This window comes from Mytilus californianus, unplaced genomic scaffold (assembly GCF_021869535.1).
Source record: "Mytilus californianus isolate M0D057914Y unplaced genomic scaffold, xbMytCali1.0.p SCAF_11, whole genome shotgun sequence".
NCBI lineage: Eukaryota > Metazoa > Mollusca > Bivalvia > Mytilida > Mytilidae > Mytilus > Mytilus californianus.
The window spans coordinates 34,916,009-34,935,800 of NW_026262593.1; the positions used below are offsets into that span (position 1 = coordinate 34,916,009).

The 19,792-nt window shown below is 33.2% G+C and overlaps 1 protein-coding gene across 1 annotated transcript in view; it reads right to left on the bottom strand.

Moving 5' to 3' along the window:
* Positions 1-9,116, bottom strand: part of LOC127719949 (neprilysin-4-like) — a 75,461-nt gene extending 66,345 nt beyond the window's left edge. Inside the window, exon 1 of the mRNA XM_052226317.1 lies at positions 9,018-9,116. The gene's annotated coding sequence lies outside the window, so the exon portion shown is untranslated. The remainder of the gene's footprint in view (positions 1-9,017) is intronic.
* Positions 9,117-19,792: the final 10,676 nt, after the last annotated feature.

The window sequence follows — 19,792 nt, forward strand, 5'->3', positions numbered from 1 at the left end:
GACCTTGACCTCATTTTCATGGTTCAGTGGTTATAGTTTAGTTTTTGTGTTTTGGTCTGTTTTTCTATTACTGTATGCAATAGGTTAACTATATTTGGTCAATTGGACATGCTTTGATACTATATATGCCCTTGAATTTTTACTAGATAACATTTTTGTTCGCTTTGGAGATTCCGTATATCGTCAGGTTATCGGAATTCCAATGGGGACTAACTGTGCACCACTTATTGCGGACCTTTTTTTGTATTGCTATGAGTTACAATTTATGACAATAATCAGCAAAGACCCATCGAAACAACATCTGATACACAAATTTAATAATACTTTTAGATATTTGGATGATATGTTGGCTCTCAATAATGACGACTTCAGTATGTATACTAAAGAAATTTATCCTGTTGAACTTACTTTAAATAAAGCTAATACTAACAATGACCACTGCCCTTTCCTCGATCTTGATATCTATATCATTAATGGAAAGATTAATACTAAAATATATGATAAAAGAGATGATTTTTCATTTCCTATCGTTAATTATCCATTTTTAGATGGTGACGTTCCCTTGTCACCATCTTACGGTGTTTATATATCTCAACTTGTACGATTCGCTCGTGTATGTAACAATGTTTTAGATTTTAACGAGAGAAATTTATGTATTACTGAAAAATTATTACACCAGGGTTTTCGATATCACAAACTAGTCAAAACATTTACTAAATTTTATCATCGGTATAAGGACATCATTCGTAAATATAGCTCAACATGCAGACTTCTTATACGTTCAGGTATTTCACATCCAATTTTTTATGGAAATATTCTTTATAAAGCACAAAAATGTCAGTATTCACCTCTGAAGCTAACAAAACCTTAAAATAGACTTATTAAGAAGGGATATAGTTACGATACTGTTGTCAGGTTATTAAAGATTGCATATTTTGGCGTTAATATTGATTCACTTATAGGGTCTTTGCATCGGCACTAAACACATTTATTTAAAAACCAGTTGTTGGCATGACGCGGGTTATGTTCTTCTCATATATGTTATGATGGTATGATACTAAACCCCTAACGGGAAGGATTGTGCCTGATATTCATATGATGAAGACATAATCTTTTAATCAGTTTAATTGAAGTCTGGAGCTGGCATGTCAGTTAACTGCTAGTAGGCTGTTGTTATTTATGTATTATTGTCATTTTGTTTATTTTCTTTGGTTACATCTTCTGACATCAGACTCGGACTTCTCTTGAACTGAATTTTAATGTGCGTATTGTTGTGCGTTTACTTTTCTACATTGGCTAGAGGTATAGGGGAAGGGTTGAGATCTCATAAACATGTTTAACCCCGCCGCATTTTTGCGCCTGTCCCAAGTCAGGAGCCTCTAGCCTTTGTTAGTCTTGTATTATTTTTAATCTTAGTTTCTTGTGTACAATTTGGAGTTTAGTATGGCGTTCATTATCACTGAACTAGTATATATATTTGTTTAGGGGCCAGCTGAAGGACGCCTCCGGGTGCGGGAATTTCTCGCTGCATTGAAGACCTGTTGGTGACCTTCTGCTGTTGTCTGTTCTATGGTCGGGTTGTTGTCTCTTTGACACATTCCCCATTTCCATTCTCAATTTTATTGGTGTATGGAAATATTTTACAATGTACATGTCAGTCTGGTAGGTTTTATTTGAACTTTACCTCATTTTCACAATTCATTGGTCAATGTTACGTTTTTGTGTTTTGGTCTGTTTTTCTAATACTGTATGCAGTAGGTCAACTATATTTGTGTATGGAAATGTTTTACGATGTACATATGTACATGCCAGTTTGACAGGTTTTATATGACCATGACCTCATTTTCACAGTGCATTGCTCAATGTTAAGTTTTTGTGTTTTGGTCTGTTTTTCTAATATTGTATGCAAAAGGTCAACTATATTTGGTGTATGGAAATATTTTACGATGTAGATGTCAGTCTGGCATGTTTTGTTTGACCGTGACCTCATTTTCATGGTTCATTGCTTATGTTTAGTTTTTGTGCTTTGGTCTGTTTTTCTTAAACTTTAAGGAATAGGTATATGGAATGATTGAAGGTTTATATGTTTGTCTGGAAGGTATCATCTGACCTTCAACTCATTTTCATGGTTCAATGTTCAGTTCTTAGATACTATAAGCAATATGTCAACTATATTTGATGCATGGAATGATTTTAAGGTATACATGCCTGTCTGGCAGGGTTCATCTGACCTTGACTTCATGGTTCATTGGTCAATATAAAATTTCCATGGTTTGTTCTGTTTCTTTTATACTATAAGCAATAGGTCATCTATATTCTGTGTATGGAATGATTGTATTAAAGACTATATTGAATAATGGGATACTCGCTTCTAACAGTTCTTAAATCTTAAGGAATATATACAATACAAAATTCTCAAATAATAATATTATTTGGCGAATATTTTTCAAAAAGATCGAAAACTGGTGGCGAAATTTTGGGAATGACTTTATACCGTCTTGAATGGTAAAATACATTCATATGCGATTTATCGTTCCTATTGTCACTGGTGAGTGCATCATATTCCTGGGACTCTACATGATCTGGGTGAATAAAGAGGCAGAAAATATCAAGGCGGCAATTAAAAATATCATTAGTCGATACTGTTACGAAGGTCTGGATGGGGTTTACAAAATAGAGAATAATGGGTAAAAAGTGCAGAATAAAGGGCCAAAAATATAAAGAATTGAGAAAAATAGGCTAAAAATATAAAGAATGGAGAATAATGTGGTGATGAAATATAAAGAATTGAGAATACTTAAGGGTCAAAATAAATAAAGAATAGAGAAAAATGGCATAAAAAGTTAAAGAATGAGGCCCCTCATGGGGGTGTCCAAGTAATCACATAATCACAAATGTTTTGCCAATATAATCACATAATTATTAATTATTTTTTTAAACAAGATTATCAAATAATCAAATAATCATGAAATATTTGGTCTGGTAATCAAATAATAACTATAAAACGGCCAAGTAATCACAGTCATAATCAAAAACCCCATGAAGAGGCTCAAGAATAAAGAAATGAATCCTGATCCTCTGTTACAATGTATGTGATGATATCCATGTTTAAGGTTCATGTGGACCCTTCGTCTAAAATGGCTGCATTTTCACCTCAAAATTTACTCTGAGTACAGACAAACCTGTGCATCTGGAAGAGTTTTAAGGCATAGCATGCTCTAGATAAATAAAATTCAAATATATTTTATGTTTTAGAAAATTAATAACTTAACCGGATTTTGCAGTGCACTTTTTTTCATTCCTCCAGAAGTTGCCAAAATAAACTAAGTTGGGAAAGAGGTTTGAGAACTTCCCCACAGGTAATAATTGAAGAGAACTGTTTTGATTGACATGGACAATAGATACCTGATAATAATTGGTGATTTAAACTGTGTACCTGAGTGGACCATATCAAGTGAAACTCAACTGTTTGTTAATTTTATCATCTTCTGCAGTGACGAAAAAAAGTGCACTGCTAAATCCAGTTAAGTTTTAAATTTTCTAAAACATGCAATGCATTAGAAGTTTATTTATCTAGGGCATGCTATGCTTTAAAACTTTTCCAGATGCGCAGGTTTGTCTGTACTCAGAGTAAATTTTTAGGTGAAATTGCAGCCATTTTAGCCAAAGGGTCCACATGAACCTGAAGAACTTCTTGCTACAGTCGGTTACATCTTTGTTCAAACCAGGTAAATGTACTTTACATTGATCGAGGAAGGCGTTGAAATCTCGGCGGCTGGATAGCACTAGAAGGGTGGCTTGCATGCTTTGCAAACAACAGTTATCGCACACGACTACGTGGATTTCTAGCGATCGCTTTTTGTAACTAATCGCCACGTGAAATATGTGTGAAATATGTGCTCCTTGTAACGGCTATTGATAACTATGCGTTAAGCGTTTGACGTTATGCTTTCGGTGCTGTGCTGAGCTCTTCCGTAATTGATTTAAGGCCTAAAGCCCTTTTCTTTTTGAGGTAGACATTGGTAAGTGCTTGGATGTTCTCTATAAGTCGGTTCTCCGCATTGCAAATGCAATTGTCGTGATGTATTTATATACGTAACAAGTCTTTTTTTCCACTCTTTCCGTTGGTTGATAGCGTTTACATTTGTCAGTTTTTTTAAACTTCCCCTTTTTTAATTTACCTTGACGTTCGGTATTTTGTTATACTTTTTTGCTGTAGTCATCATCGACAGTCTGTTTTGCGAAATGCAAGAGACAAATGAAGACAAAAGACAATGAACGTTCACGAGTCTTCAACAAGCAACTGACGACGGAGAAGTATGAAGGCTGAACTGCGGTTCAAAAAAGTATCTTTTCGGAAATGCAACCGGTCTTCATAAACATACTTATGAGCTTCCGTTACTAAGTACAACGTTCACTAAGATACCTGTATTGAATGTTTACGAAACTCCAAATCGGGTCGATACCTGTCATATTACCTAACTTAGCCTCGTAACGCCAATATATGTATTGTGCTTTATACAATGATACAGCCATCCACAACTCCGTTTAAGATTAGAACATACTAAACGAACTTGCCAACAAAAACAATCAAACGAAGAGAACTGGGATTTGATCGTGACATCGTCGGACCCTATGGATTTGATCGTGAAATCGTCAGACCCCTCATCGGGTTACAGCTAAGTTTAGAACGGTATTTTTTGTCTTTAAGAACGTGTTTGCCATAAATCAAATGCAATCAAAATGCAGTATTTTCTCAATGCTACTGATTAAAACTAAATCAAAACAATATATTCCAAAACGGTTAAGATAGGTGAATTGAAAGTTGGGTATATATATACATTATAAAATATGGCCTTTTACCAAGTCTTGGACTCCATTTTCAATCCTTTGGAATAGTCCGTTTATACCTTTTGTTCCTCTATCGATAAGCATTCGAATGGTGTTACTGTATAAGGTTTCTCTGTATTTAGAGGATGAAGTCGTAGCAGTCCATTCCATTATTCAAAATTGGCAATTTCAAAATTTTCACGCCTATTTTGGCATTTAGGTCCTCCGTAACCCCTCTTATCGGCATTGCGGAACACATTGATTATATACCTTTTGTTCCTCTATCGATAAGCTTTCGAATAGTGTAAAAGGTTTCTCTGTAATAAGGAGGTGTGGTATGATTGCCAATGAGACAACTATCCACCAAAATTCAAATGAAGTGGATGTAAGCAATTATAGGCAACCGTAAGGACTTCGACAATGAGAAAAACCGTATAGTCTGCTATAAAAGGCCACGACATGAAAATTATGAACAAATCAATTGAGAAAACTAACGGTCTACTTTATAGCAAAACAATTTACGAAAAACAAATATGACAACCGCTGAACTACAGGCTCCTGACTTGGGACAGGCACATAATGAAAATGGCGGGGTTAAACATGTTTGTGAATGCTCAATCTTCCCCTAACCTGGGACGGTGGTGTTACAGCACAACATAAGAACAAGCTATGAAAATCAGTTGAAAAGAGCTTAACTCATCAGATCGATACAAAGCAGAAAAACATCTAACAAAAACATAGACCGGACGTGGCAGGAAATTTATACATTCCCTAACAAAAAAAAAGACACAAAGCACAGATCTGAGAGTACTCGCAGTTATACTGACAGCTAGTTCAAAGCCAATACATGTAACAACTAACAAAAAAACATGTATCTAAGACTAAAAATATCAATCAGTACACATCCAACATCCAATGAATTTAGTGTAAAGACGCCATTAACAGTAAGAGAAAAAACATGACCTTGTGCAATGCCAATATAAAGGTATCGACAGATTGTAGAACGGTGAAAGCGCATATGTGTATAACAATAATTTGTACTATGGTTTTAATTTACTGATAACAAAATCAATTTTTATACCAATAAAAAAATATTCAAAGATCTAATTTCGTTGTTGAATTGGTAACTTTTTAGAATAAGTTTATATTAAGGATTGATAAGTTTACCCGGATCGTATCTTAATTTCCGAGCTCAGTAAACAATACCACCGTAAATTTAGGATGTGCTATTCCGTTTGAAATAAGTTTTCTACAAGTACAGCCAAACTTGCTTCTTACGTGACACACTTTCAAAATTCAAGATGTTTTATTTTTTTTTCTTTAGGATAAGAAAAGTACATTGAACGTTTGCATTACTACCTGTTTTAAGCAGGTGTATATCTCAAGTAGATCTATTTTCACTGCTTTTATTCTTGAAGATTGTAATCTTTAGTATTTTGAAGTAAATCGGTTACTATAATTAGAAGTTTATTTTCTTTCTGTCCATCTAACTGTAGTATATATGTCTGAGGTTGTTATTTTAAACAAAACAGTTAAGTATATATTTAAAAAAAAACATGACACTAGTTTAGATTATATCAATAACGATTATATATAATGATGTGCAACTGTTGCATTACATTTCATCAACTAAGTAACGTAACATGACAAAATGTTTCACTTTACTAGTAAGTAGCCAATAAAGAACACTAATTTGTCGGGTTTTTTTTAAACTTCCCCCATATTTTTGTCAAATAATTGGCAATAATAATAATGCTAAAATCGTCATGTTTAAATAGTACGTGATTTACTTGACATTGTGACCAAAGAGGTCTAATATTTCTATTGAAACGTTGTTTATTAAGCTCGCAAATTTAAAGTTTTTAAAATAAATGTTTCACACAAAAGATCATTGTCAATTTGATTAGACTTGTCGTGTTGCTGAATACTCTGGCCTTGTACTGGATAGGAGTCTTTGTTGTGTCTCTAGAGATGACATGCAAATGGCCTGTCGGGTGTTTTAACTTATATAAATTTCCTTTATCATATCACATGTGTTCTTAACTATTTCAATTGCTATTTTATAGTGTGTCTTTTTATGTTGTAATGTTACACTACAGTCTCAGGTTACGGTGAAGGTTGGCGCCTGTTAAAACGTTTAAACCTTTTGCATTTTTATGCACCTGTCCTAAGTCAGGAGCCTGTTATTCAGTGATTGTCGTTTGTTGATGTGGTTCATAGGTGTTTCTCGTTTCTCGTTTTTTATATAGATTAGACCGTTGGTTTTCCTGTTTCAATTGTTTTACACTAGTCATTGTGGGGCCCTCTATAGCTTGCTGTTCGGTGTGAGCCAAGGCTCCGTGTTAAAGGGGAACTAGCTACGAGATATATAAAAAATCTAATATATGATTTTTTTTGTTCAATCATTAATGAAAGTGATATAGTGAAATAATTATTCGTTTTTAGCCGCCAGTATAGTTCAATTTTGTCAAAATAAGCTGAGAAACATTGATGATGAATTATTCACTTGCAAGTGAATAATTCGACCCCATTGAATCCGTATTCATGTGAACTTCAATTTAACCCCTTAGCTAGAGATGGATAACACGTGAATTGTATGTGTAAAGTTATTTAAAGGAAAAGAATATCAACATTGAAAGTGAAACAAATGTAAATTTATGTTTACATCACTTATATGGTCATCGGATGACTTTGGAGGTCAATTCGATAGTAAATTAGATTGCGTCTAGACTAAAATACACACGAAACGAAGCTACGTGGTATCATGTCCATGTCCTGTTAACTGTTTATTTTTAGACTTTTCATAGTTTGGATAAATGTTTTACATTGTTATAAATCAAATATGAGAATTTGAGTCAAATCGGTGAACATGAATTTGACAGCTAGTGCCCCCTTAAAGGCCGTACTTTGACCTATATTGTTAACTTTTTATACATTGTGACCTTGATGGAGAGTTGTCTCATTGGCACACATACCACATCTTATGGTGGCCGGTTGCGGCCTTTTCGCCTTTTCGCGTTTTCGCGTTTTCTCACTTTGCAAACGCGAAATCGAGAAATCGAAAAATCGAGAAATCAGGAATTCGAGAAATCGGGAAATCGGGAAAGCGAAATAGAGAAATCGGGAAATCGGGAAATCGAGAAATCGAGAAAGCAAAAGCAAGAAATCGGGAAATCGAGAAATCGGGAAATCGGAAAAAAAAGAAAGCGAGTAAGCGAAAACGCAAATTCGTGAAATCTTTTTCCCGTTTTCGAGTTTTCGCCTTTGCGTTTTCTCGTTTTCGCTTTCTTGATTTCTCGATTTCTCGATTTCTCGATTTCTCGATTTCTCGATTTCCCGATTTCCCGACTTCTCGATTTCTCGATTTCCCGATTTCCCGATTTCTCGATTTTTCTATTTCTCTATTTCCCGATTTCTCGATTTCGCTTTCTCGTTTTTCCGATTTCCCGATTTCCCTATTTCTCGATTTTACGTGAAAGTGAAGGAGAAAACTCGAAATGGCCGCATGGGGCGGCCACCATAACATCTTCTAATTTATATAGTTCTAATAGACTTTACCATTGTAGATTTGGTTATAGTTTTTTTTCTAAAGAACCCATCAGATAGTGATGTATAACAAACAACAACAATCTGTCACTGAAACTATGATGCCTTTTGATGGTAGTAATGATGGTTATGCATTTGTATGCTCTTATAATATACAAATTAATGGAATGTGTGTCCAAGCGAGAACTTCTCTTTGTTCATTACTTTAGGCATATTTATCTAAAACTCATACTCAACTATTCAGTCCCATTCTTCTATTTAGTCAGACGTCAGGCGCTACCCTGATTAACCAATTCTTTTGTTTTTGTCCTCTGGTTCTTAGTTTAAGCATTATGCCGGGTACTTGATGAAGGGTAGTGCTTGAGTCTTAAGCCGTACAGTTTTATCTTTTTACTTGATACAATTCCTGTGTGCTGGTTCATAATCTAGTTATAGTCTTTGCTCCTTTCAACTGGAAACATGGATAACAAAATGAAACTCAGAAACTGAAAAATACTTAATACCAAACTCGTGCAAAGGGTATCTACATGTCTCAATCTTCAAAATCGCTTATCTCAAAATACTAAAATCGCTAACATTTTAAATAATAAAAATCGTGGTTACCCTTCTATCGATAAGTGTCATGCCAAAAAATAACTTACATATGTCCCCGTCTTTCTACCAACAATACGGTAAGGTCCACGTTTAATGGTCGCACATTTTCCTTAAATTTGAAACTGATATAAATTGAAAAACTAACAGTATTTTTCATTTTTTTATTTACTTACATGAAACCGACAAGGATGCGGTATTCAATACGTAGGGGAAACCGGACGCTATCTATCTTAACACACACAAGAACTGCGTTATCGATTTAGAAGACCTTAATAAATTTAAAAGTATAATTTATCAACCCCTTAAGAGGCACAATCATCCTATCACACACAGCGGAATTCTTTGTGCCCGCGCGGCCGGTGATATCACGCATTACATGATTTAGTCATATCCGCAATGTTACATAAATTGTAATATTTTTATTCTTTCGAAGGAGCAGAAAAGATAAAAATTGATAAGTGCAAGCATAAATTTATAATTGCAATCCCATGATTAACCATATTTAACCATTTTTCATAAAAATTTTGACATTATTTGAAATAAATTGCTTCGCCGAGCGCAGCTGGATACGACCGCAGAGGTCCAACCCTGAACAGTTGGGGCAAAAATGGACACAATATTCTCGCTTGATACAGGTCTGAATTTGGATTGTAATTCAATATTTGACACATAATAGGTTTCTGACACAGAAAAACTGTAGTCAAAGAACTTAGAATTGGTATATATGATTTGAATTTATATTCATTTTTTGCTTTTGTGCAATACACTATGCTGTTGCGAATTGACCCCCCCCCCTCCTTTTTTTCAAGAAAAAAATTTGAAGGATTTTCTTTTTGATTTCTGAAATCTTGAGAAGAAAAATTGTCCCCCCTCATCCCTCACCACCAATATTTTTTTACCCCCCCTCCCCAATTTTTTTAACCTCCCCCCCCCCTTTTCTAAAAAAAATTCTTTCCTTCAGTCATGGTCATAATTTCAATTCAATTTTCCAATGGAGTTTGCAACCATAATAACCCATTTAAATACATCATACAAATCTTAAAATAGAAAATGACATACATAATCATAGCAGAAATTAATTTACCTTAATCAGCATTTTTTAAAATTATTAAAATAGTAACTTCTAAAAATGAATTGACAGCTAATCACCTCAAGACAATACAAAAGTTCGTTATACATGATTTAAAAACAGTGGAAGGGAGGTAATTCAAAGTTATGTTTGAATTACCTCCCTTACACTGTAATTTGTACTTAAGTAATTGTAAATTAACCATGAAACCCTTGTTTTTTCTCACTTTTTTTTGCCCCTTATTCCTAAACGGTTTGAGCCATAACCCCCCAATGCCAATCCTAACCATCCCTTTGTGGTATGGAAACTTGTGGTATAATTTCAGAGAGATCCATACACTGTTCCACAAGTTATTGTCATGAAACTAGAAAAATTATTATTTGGGCCCCTTTTTGACCCCTAATTCCTAAACTGTTGGGACCATAAACCTTATGTTTAAATTTCATAGATTTTTATTTACTAATACTAAAGTTATTGTCCGGAAACCAAATGTATTCGGACGACGACGACGACGACGACGTGATACCAATATACGACCGCAAATTTTTTTGCGGTCGTATAAAAATTGGTTTCATTTACGGCACATTTTATCAAACTGAAAAAAATATTTCGGTCCTAATTGATATTTCTAAAAACAACGGCAGACATTATCTGTTAACCAAGCTCTGTTCTTTACCGGTCAATAAATACATCCATCAATCTTTGGACCCAAATTGGAGGATTGCAACAAAATTCAATATTGCAGTATGAAATCGTCCAAATTATAATTGCATATTGTTTATTCTAAACTGTTTCCCAAAATTGATTGCTCTGAAGATCATAAAAAACATTTTATTAAAATCAAATATGTCAATAAAGGTTTTGATTTTATAAATATTGCCATCAGGCACTTGTCTCTGAAAAAAATTCCTATATACATGTACCTTAATATAACACAAGGTACTTAACTTGCATTTTTGAAAAATTTCACCCGTTCGCGAATTTCCGTTATATTTCGATTTCTCGGTTGTCAACCCCACTAAAACTTGTAATCTAAATTGATTCATCTACACAATGGTGTATAACACACCTACCTTTGTCCAGGACCGAGAATGGAAAGCATTCCTTAGTAAAGGACCTAAATATTGTCCCCCGTCAATTATTATCCTGTTTGCGTAACAAGAAATCTTAACCCAAAAATATCAAAAATGGAGCATTTGTCCATAGAATATAGATCATTCAAACAATTTGATAAAAATAAATTTATTGAAAATTTAACAAATACTCCTTTTCATCTCATTGAATCGATTGGAGATGTTGATGAAGCAGCTAATTATTGGTATAATCTATTTCTGAGCACCCTAGACAAGCATGCTCCTAAGAAAATTAAAAGGGTGAAAAATACTCAACAACCAGAGTGGTGGACTTCTGATATAAATAGCGCTAGACACCAAAGAGATTATTTTCATAGAATTGGGGATATATATAATTATAAAATTTGGCGTAATAAGGTTACATTTTTAGTAGAACAGGCAAAGAAAAATTATTTCCAAAATGCTATTTCAAATTGTAAAGATAGTAAAACTATTTGGAAGTATGTCAAAAATCTAAATCCCAAAAAAATACATAATAATATCACGCATTTGGAATATAAAAATAGTGTAATTCAAAATGATGTTGATATAGCAAATACATTTAATGTGCATTTCACAAATATTGCTGAAGGTATAGTTGATAACAAATTATGTAATAATGATGAAGGTCCAAGTTTCGATGTACTCAACAAATTTGTGAAATCAAAATTACAAAGTGGGAGTGAAAAATTCATTATACCAGAAATGAGTATTTTAGATGTAAAAATGTATTTAAAAAAACTTGACAAGTCTAAAGCAACTGGTTTAGATGATGTTGGACCAAATATTTTGAGTATGTGCAGCGATGTCATTGCACCAGCTTTAACATATTTATTTAATCTAAGCATCAAATGTGGTAAATTTCCAAATATTTTTAAAACTGCAAGAGTTTGCCCAATTTTTAAAAGTGGCGATGCTTGTAATCCTGATAATTATTATACACCAATAGCAGTTTTGTCTTGTCTCTCCAAAATCATAGAACGACATATAGCTAATAGTTTGTATATATATTTAAATAGAAATGACCTTCTTAATACTACACAGTCAGGCTTCAGACCTAAACATTAGTGCACAACTGCACATACTAAATTAGTAGATGAATGGTTAGCAAATATGGATAATGGAGAAATAAACGGAGTTATATTTTTAGATTTAAAGAAAGCTTTTGATCTTGTTAATCATATTATTTTATTAAAAAAGCTTGAATATTATAATGTTTCAAACTGTACACTAGACTGGTTTAAGTCATACTTGTATGAACGAAGTCAACAAGTTAAGGTCAATAACGTCATGTCTAATACTAAATGCATAAAAACTGGTGTACCACAAGGCTCTGTCCTACGCCCTCTGTTATTTATTTTATAAATCAATGATTTACCACTGAACATAGAAAATTCATTAATAGATTTATATGCAGATTATTCTACATTACATAGTAAAGGTAATATTGTACTTCAGTTAACTGCTAACCTTCAAAATGATATTCATGTAATTGAAAACTGGTGTTCGCAAAATTGTATGAAAATGCCAAAAAGTGTAAATCAATGATTATTGGTTCAAAACAGAGGCTTTATTCAACTGGGAACAGTTAGATATCAAAATTTCAGATGAACAAATAGAGAATGTAGATTGTGAAAAACTTCTTGGTTTATATATCGACAAAAACCTAAATTGGAATGAGCAAATACATAAAATGTCATGTACAATATCAAATAGAATCAATTTATTACAAAAGATAAGAAAATATTTACCTATGCATATACGTATTATTTATTTTAATGCTTATATTCTGCCATTGTTTGATTATTGTTGCAATATATGGGGAAGTTGTTATGAAAGTGGACTAAATAAACTTAATAAGTTATTAAAGAAATCTGCTAGGGTTATAGTAGAAGCTGACATAATGACATCATACAGTTTGTTGTTTAATAGTTTAAACTGGTTAAATGTTGAAAAACGCATTCAATATCAAAAGGCAATACTTGTATTTAAATCATTAAATGATATGGTTCCTAACTATTTACAAGAAAACTTTCATTTTATTGGTAATCAGAATTATAATTTACGTTCAGCTGATGAAAAACTATTAAATCTTCCGAAACCAAAAACAAACTTTTTAAAGAAAACATTTACATATTCAGGTTCTCAAATATGGAACAGTTTACCAAATGAAATAAAATGCTCCGCAGGGCGCAGCTTGATACGACCGCAGAGGTCGAACCCTGAACAGTTGGGGCAAGTATGGACACAACATTCAAGCTTGATACAGCTTTGCATTTGGATTGTGATTAAATATTTGACACAGCATAGGTTTCTGACACAGAATGAATGTGGTCTAAGAACTTAAAAATTTTAAATTGGACATTCACCTATTATGGTCCAATATCCAAAATCTAATTACATGGTTAGATTCCGCATATCAAAGAACCCCAAGAATTCAATTTTTGATGAAATCAAACAAAGTTTAATTTTGGACCCTTTTGACCTCAATGTGGACAAAGTTGATAACGGGGCCCAAAAATCAAAAATCAAAATACATGGTTAGATTCAGCATATCAAAGAACCTCATATATTCAATTTTTGTTGAAATCAAACAAAGTTTAATTTTGGACCCCGATTTGGACCAACTTGAAAACTGGGCCCATAATCAAAAATCTAAATACATGTTTAGATTCAGCATATCAAAGAACCCTAAGAATTCAATTTTTGTTAAAATCAAACTAAGTTTAATTTTGGACCCTTTGGACCTTAATATAGACCAATTTGAAAACGGAACAAAAAATTAAGAATCTAAATACACCGTTAGATTCGGCATATCAAAGAACCCCAATAATTTATTTTTTGATGAAATCAAACAAAGTTTAATTTTGGACCCTTTGGACCTCAATGTGGACCAATTTAAAAACGGGGCCCAAAATCCAAAAACTAAATACATGGTTAGATTCAGCATATTAAAGAACCCCAAGAATTCAAGAATAAAACCCCATTGAAATTGGTCAAGAAATAAGCAATTTATACGAAGTATCTTCTTTTGCACAATACTGTGCAATTAAATATTTCTTGCTATTGCGCAATACTGTACAATTGACAATTTCTTGCTATTGCGCAATATTGTGCTATTGGATATTTCTTGCTATTGCGCAATACTGTGCAATTGAAGATTTCTTGCTATTGCGCAATACTGTGCAATTGAAGATTTCTTGCTATTGTGCAATACTGTGCAATTGAAAATTTCTTGCTATTGCACAATACTTATTATATAATAATTTACACATCCTGTTTGGTGTGTATCTCCTACCATATCATTATTATTTGCTTTTAAATATAAATCAGAAATAACCAACTTAAAATGGAAAATTTTAAAAGAAAAAAAAAAGGAAAAAAAAAAAATCCCCCCCCCCCCAATTTTTTGAACCCCCTTATGATTCATCACCCCCAAACTCAATCCCAGCCTTCCCTTTATGGTATGGTACCTTGCAGTACAATTTCAGAGAGATCCATACACTTGAACACAAGTTATTGCCTGGAAACTAGAAAAATTTGTTTTTTGGCCCCAAATTCCTAAACGTTTAGGGCAATTACCCCCAAACTCAAACCCAGCTTTCCCTTTGTGATATGGAACCTTGTAGTACAATTTCAGAAAGATCCATACACTTACACACAAGTTATTGTTCTGAAACTAGAAAAATGCTTGTTTTTTGCCCCTTTTTTGCCCCTAATTCCTAAAATATTGAGGCAAATACCCCCATCATCAATCCGAGCCTTCCCTTCATGGTATGGTACCTTGCAGTACAATTTCAGAGAGATCCATACACTTGAACACAAGTTATTGTCTGGAAACTAGAAAAATGCTTATTTTTGGCCCCTTTTTGGCCCCCAATTCCTAAACGTTTTGGCAATTACCCCCAAACTCAATTCCAGCTTTCCCTTTGTGATATGGAACCTTGTAGTACAATTTCAGAAAGATCCATACACTTACACACAAGTTATTGTCATGAAACTAGAAAAATGCTTGTTTTTTGCCCCTTTTTTTGCCCCTTATTCCTAAAATTTTGAGGCAATTACCCCCAAAATCAATCCCAGCATTCCTTTTGTGATATGGAACCTTGTGGTACAATGTCAGAGAGATCCATACACTAACACACAAGTTATGTCTGGAAGTTACAAAAATGCTTATTTTTGGCCCCTTTTTGGCCCCTAATTCCTTTACTGTTGGTACCATAACCCCCAAAATCAATCCCAACCTTCCTTTTGTGGTATTGAACCTTGTGGTAAAATTTCATAGAGATCCATTCACTTAAACTAAAGTTAGATTGCGAAAACCAATGTGTCTTCGGACGACGCCGGACGACGCCGGACAACGACGACGACGACGACGACGCCAACGTCATACCAATATACGACCACAAAAAATTTTTTGCGGTCGTATAATAAAAATGAGTAATACACTTGTATCTTTTAAAACAAAATGTTACACATTTTTCATCAATTGTGCAAATTAATATGCTTTTTCATTATTATCTAGATACAATTGTATATTGTGTATAATATATCATTATAATATTGTATGTACTTATAAATATGTTATTATTATTTTGAGGACTCTCAGGAAGATTAGTTTTAACTAATGGGATTATCCTCTTGAAATAAAGATTATTTATTCATTTATTTATTTATTTATTTATTTATTTATTTATTTATTTATTCATTTATTTACTTATTTATTTATTCATTTATTAATTGGAATGAGTGTCGTGATATCATCCACGACTCACTCCATAATAACTGTATGAAATGGAGGAAACGGAGAAAAAGCTGACAACAAATCCTTAGATTCTTTTTTAATTCAGTAATGAAAATAGTTGATATTTGTATTAAACATTTTAAAGAACATTTTTCTCCTAACAACAACCATAATAGGCCTATTTCTCGTATCAAACATAAGCTTAAAGTACTCGGCAATGAATTTGTTTTTGTCCCAGACTGATAGGGCTGCCAATAATATCATTCTTGTTTGACGTAAATTTTATATTGATGTAATGCAAAAGTAGATCACGAAGTCACCAACATTCTTATTACTGGAAAATGACATCTATAACAACTATAAATTTTTAGCTATTTCTCCAAGAAGAACCGAATAACACGAACGTTCCAACTATGCACTGGCTTCCGAAGCTGAACAAAACACCTTACAAATTGAAATATAGATTTATTTTGTCTTTAAGCCATTGTTCCACTACTAAACTGTCTATTCTACTTACTAGTACACTTGGTACAATAAAAAACTTGGTAATGAGTTGTTCAAATAAGGCCTACAAAAATAGTGGAATTAATTACTTTTTGAGTGTCAAAAATTCGTTAGAAGTACTTGATTTTTACATTTGAAAATGCTTGTACCAAGTCAGGAACATGACAGTTGTTGTCCACTCGTTTGATGTGTTTTATCATTTGATTTTGCCATTTGGTTAGGGACTTTCCGTTTTGAATTTTCCTCGGAGTTCAGTATTTTTGTGATTTTACTTTTTGATAAATTGCATGCTCATTATATACATATTGGTGCTTTCGAATCTGTCCAACGTGTTGATTTTTCTACCCTTTATACCAATTTGCCTCATAATCTCATTAAAAAAATTCACATACCAAATAAAATGGGCATTTAAAAAGTCAGAATGCGAATTTATTTATATGTCTTAACTCTTTTAATAAAGGTATTTTTTTAGTAACAAAAAACAAAAGAACTATATCATTTAGACCTGCTTTGATATGATAACTGTACTTGAATTTTTATTAGATAAATTTTTGTTCGTAATGGAGATATCCAATGGGGACTAACTGTGCACCACTTATTGCGGACCTGTTTCTGTATATTGTTATGAATTACAATTTTTGACTAAAATCAGCAAAGACCCATCAAAACAACATCTGATTCAAAAATTTGATAACACTTTAAGATATTTGGATTATATATTGGATCTCAATAATGACGACTTCAGTGTGTACACTAAAGAGATTTGTCCTGTTGAACTTACTTTAAATAAAGCTAATACTTACAACGAACAAAGCCCTTTCCTGGATCTTGATATCTATATCTTTAACGGGAAGCTTAATATATTAAAATTTAAGATAAAAGAGATGATTTTTCATTTTCTATTGATAATGATCTATTTTTAGTTGGTGACGTTCACTTGGCACGATCTTATGGTGTTTATGTATCTCGACTTTTTCGATAAGCTCGTGTATGTAACAACGTATTTGATTTTAACGAAAGAAACTCATAGGGTCTTTGCATCGGAAATAAACACATTTATTCTAAAATCAGCTGTTGGCATGATACGGGTTGTGTTCTTCTCGTATAATTTATGATGGCATGATATTAAACCCCTAACGAGAGGAATTGTGCCTGGCTTTCGTATGATGAAGACATAATCTTTCGATCGGTTTAATTGAGGTCTGGAGCTGGCCTGTCAGTAACTGTTATTAGTCCTTTGTTAATTTATGTTGATCATTGTCATTTTGTTTAGTTTCTTCTGTTACCTATTCTAACATAGGACTCGGACTTCTTTTAAACTGAGTTTTACTATGCGTATAGCTGTATGTTTGTTTATTCCACATTGGCTAGATGTATAGGGGAGGGCTGAGATCTCACAAAACATGTTTAACCCCACCGCAAGTATGCGCCTGTCCCAAGTCAGGAACCTTTAGCCTTTGTTAGTCTTGTTTGTTTTTTTAATTTTAGTTCATTTATATGTTTCTGAGTTTAGTGTGGCATCTATTTCGCTGAACTAGTATACATAATTCTTTAGGGGCCAGTTGAAGCCCGTCTGGATTTTCTCGCAGCGTGGAAGGCCCATTGGACCCATTGGTGGTCTTGGGCTGCTTTTTTGTCGGCTTGTTGTCTTTTTGACACATTCAGGGCCCCGTTTCAATTCTCAATTATATTCCTAATAGACAAAACTAGTGACGATTTTTTCAAAACCGTCATGTAAGGGCAATAACTCCTATAAGGAATCCAATGGTTTTGATCTTATATGCATTTTTCTGGATCTTGTAAAGCTCACCATATTTCTGTATACATGCAGTTTCTACCTATCGATTATATTTTTCGTGATATATATATATACATGTAATACACACACACAAAAAATTGGTCAAAAATAACTGTTTGAGCGCAGTTACTCTGACCAGGAATCCGGTTTTGGTCCGACAAGCCTTTTTGTAGATATTTCAATAAAGGTCATGTTTGCTGTTTAACAGTTTGAACTCACCTATTTGAAATACGCTATGTTGCCATAGTTACAGTGCACTTATTGGAAATACAGCCAATATTTAAATTATAATTGGGTAAAGGGTGAACCCGAAGTCAGGTGTTTGGTAGTTTCTTTTCACGAGTTTTCCGGTAAAAGGGTTGTCGTTCACTGTTTCGTGCAAATAAGCAAAAAAGCATTTACAGGCGTAGTAGGAGCAATTTTTCCTACTTAATCGCCTTTTATATTATGGTCTCTACGACACTCAACCCTGCCTCATTTACGATCATTTAATGATAATGCGCATTGAACAGACTGAAAAGTTGATAAATATGTAACTTTAACCATTTTGAACTAGTTGAAACGTCCATTTATTCCGAAAATATAACCCTATTTCATATCCATCTCGAAGTATCTGCAAATTTCAATTACTGGAAATGATAACGTATGATTTCATTACATTGCTTGCATATCCATATTAACATCGGCATACATAACTACAAACTAAAGTTCTAAAAATAACAGCATATGCAATAAACTAGTATGTACCCATCCGGCCATCTAGTGTCGGTACTATGAAAGGTCACACTTATAATAGATACATTTCTTGATTACGACCTTTAAAGGATATGTTTAATTTGTCAAATACTTTCTATCGGTTGCGATTGAGTGTCCTCGTGCACTGGTTGTAAATATTTTAGTGGTCATATTAATTACCGTTATTAGTTCTTATTCTATATGGCTTAGGTGTTATTCATTCGTAAAAAGGTGCAACTATGTTAAGATGAGGAATTCGTTATACTTTTATCTTTGGGTTAATTGCTAGTAAGTAGTAACACTAATCATAAATTAATATCACGAAAAACCGAAATTAAATGAAATGATAAATTCCGTATCATTTATGCAAGTACAAATTATCATGCGGACAAAATTAGTGTTCTGTTAATATTCCTTTTTTATTTTTAATTATTTAACTTCTTTATATGAAAATAAATAGTTAAGAACATTTTGTGCATGTTTTATGAACTAAATATCAAGGAATTGTATGATATTTGAATAACCTATCTGCTAATCCTTGTACAAATGTTTTAAAGGCATTTTTATATCTCTATGTGATAACTTTTATCAGATATACAAAAGATGTACTATGTACATAGCTAGTAACCAAATCGTGCGATGTACATGTGTTGTCAGGTTTATATATTAACCTTGTTACATTATTCTTTGCCTATTGTAATAAGCAGATTCATCGCAACTATACGCAGTAATCTTACGCATTTAAACTTATATAGATATAGGAAGATGTGGTATGAGTGCCAATGAGACAACTCTCCATCCATGATACATGTATGATGGTTTTTTTGTAGATATATCTGATGAGATGAAATTAAAATAAA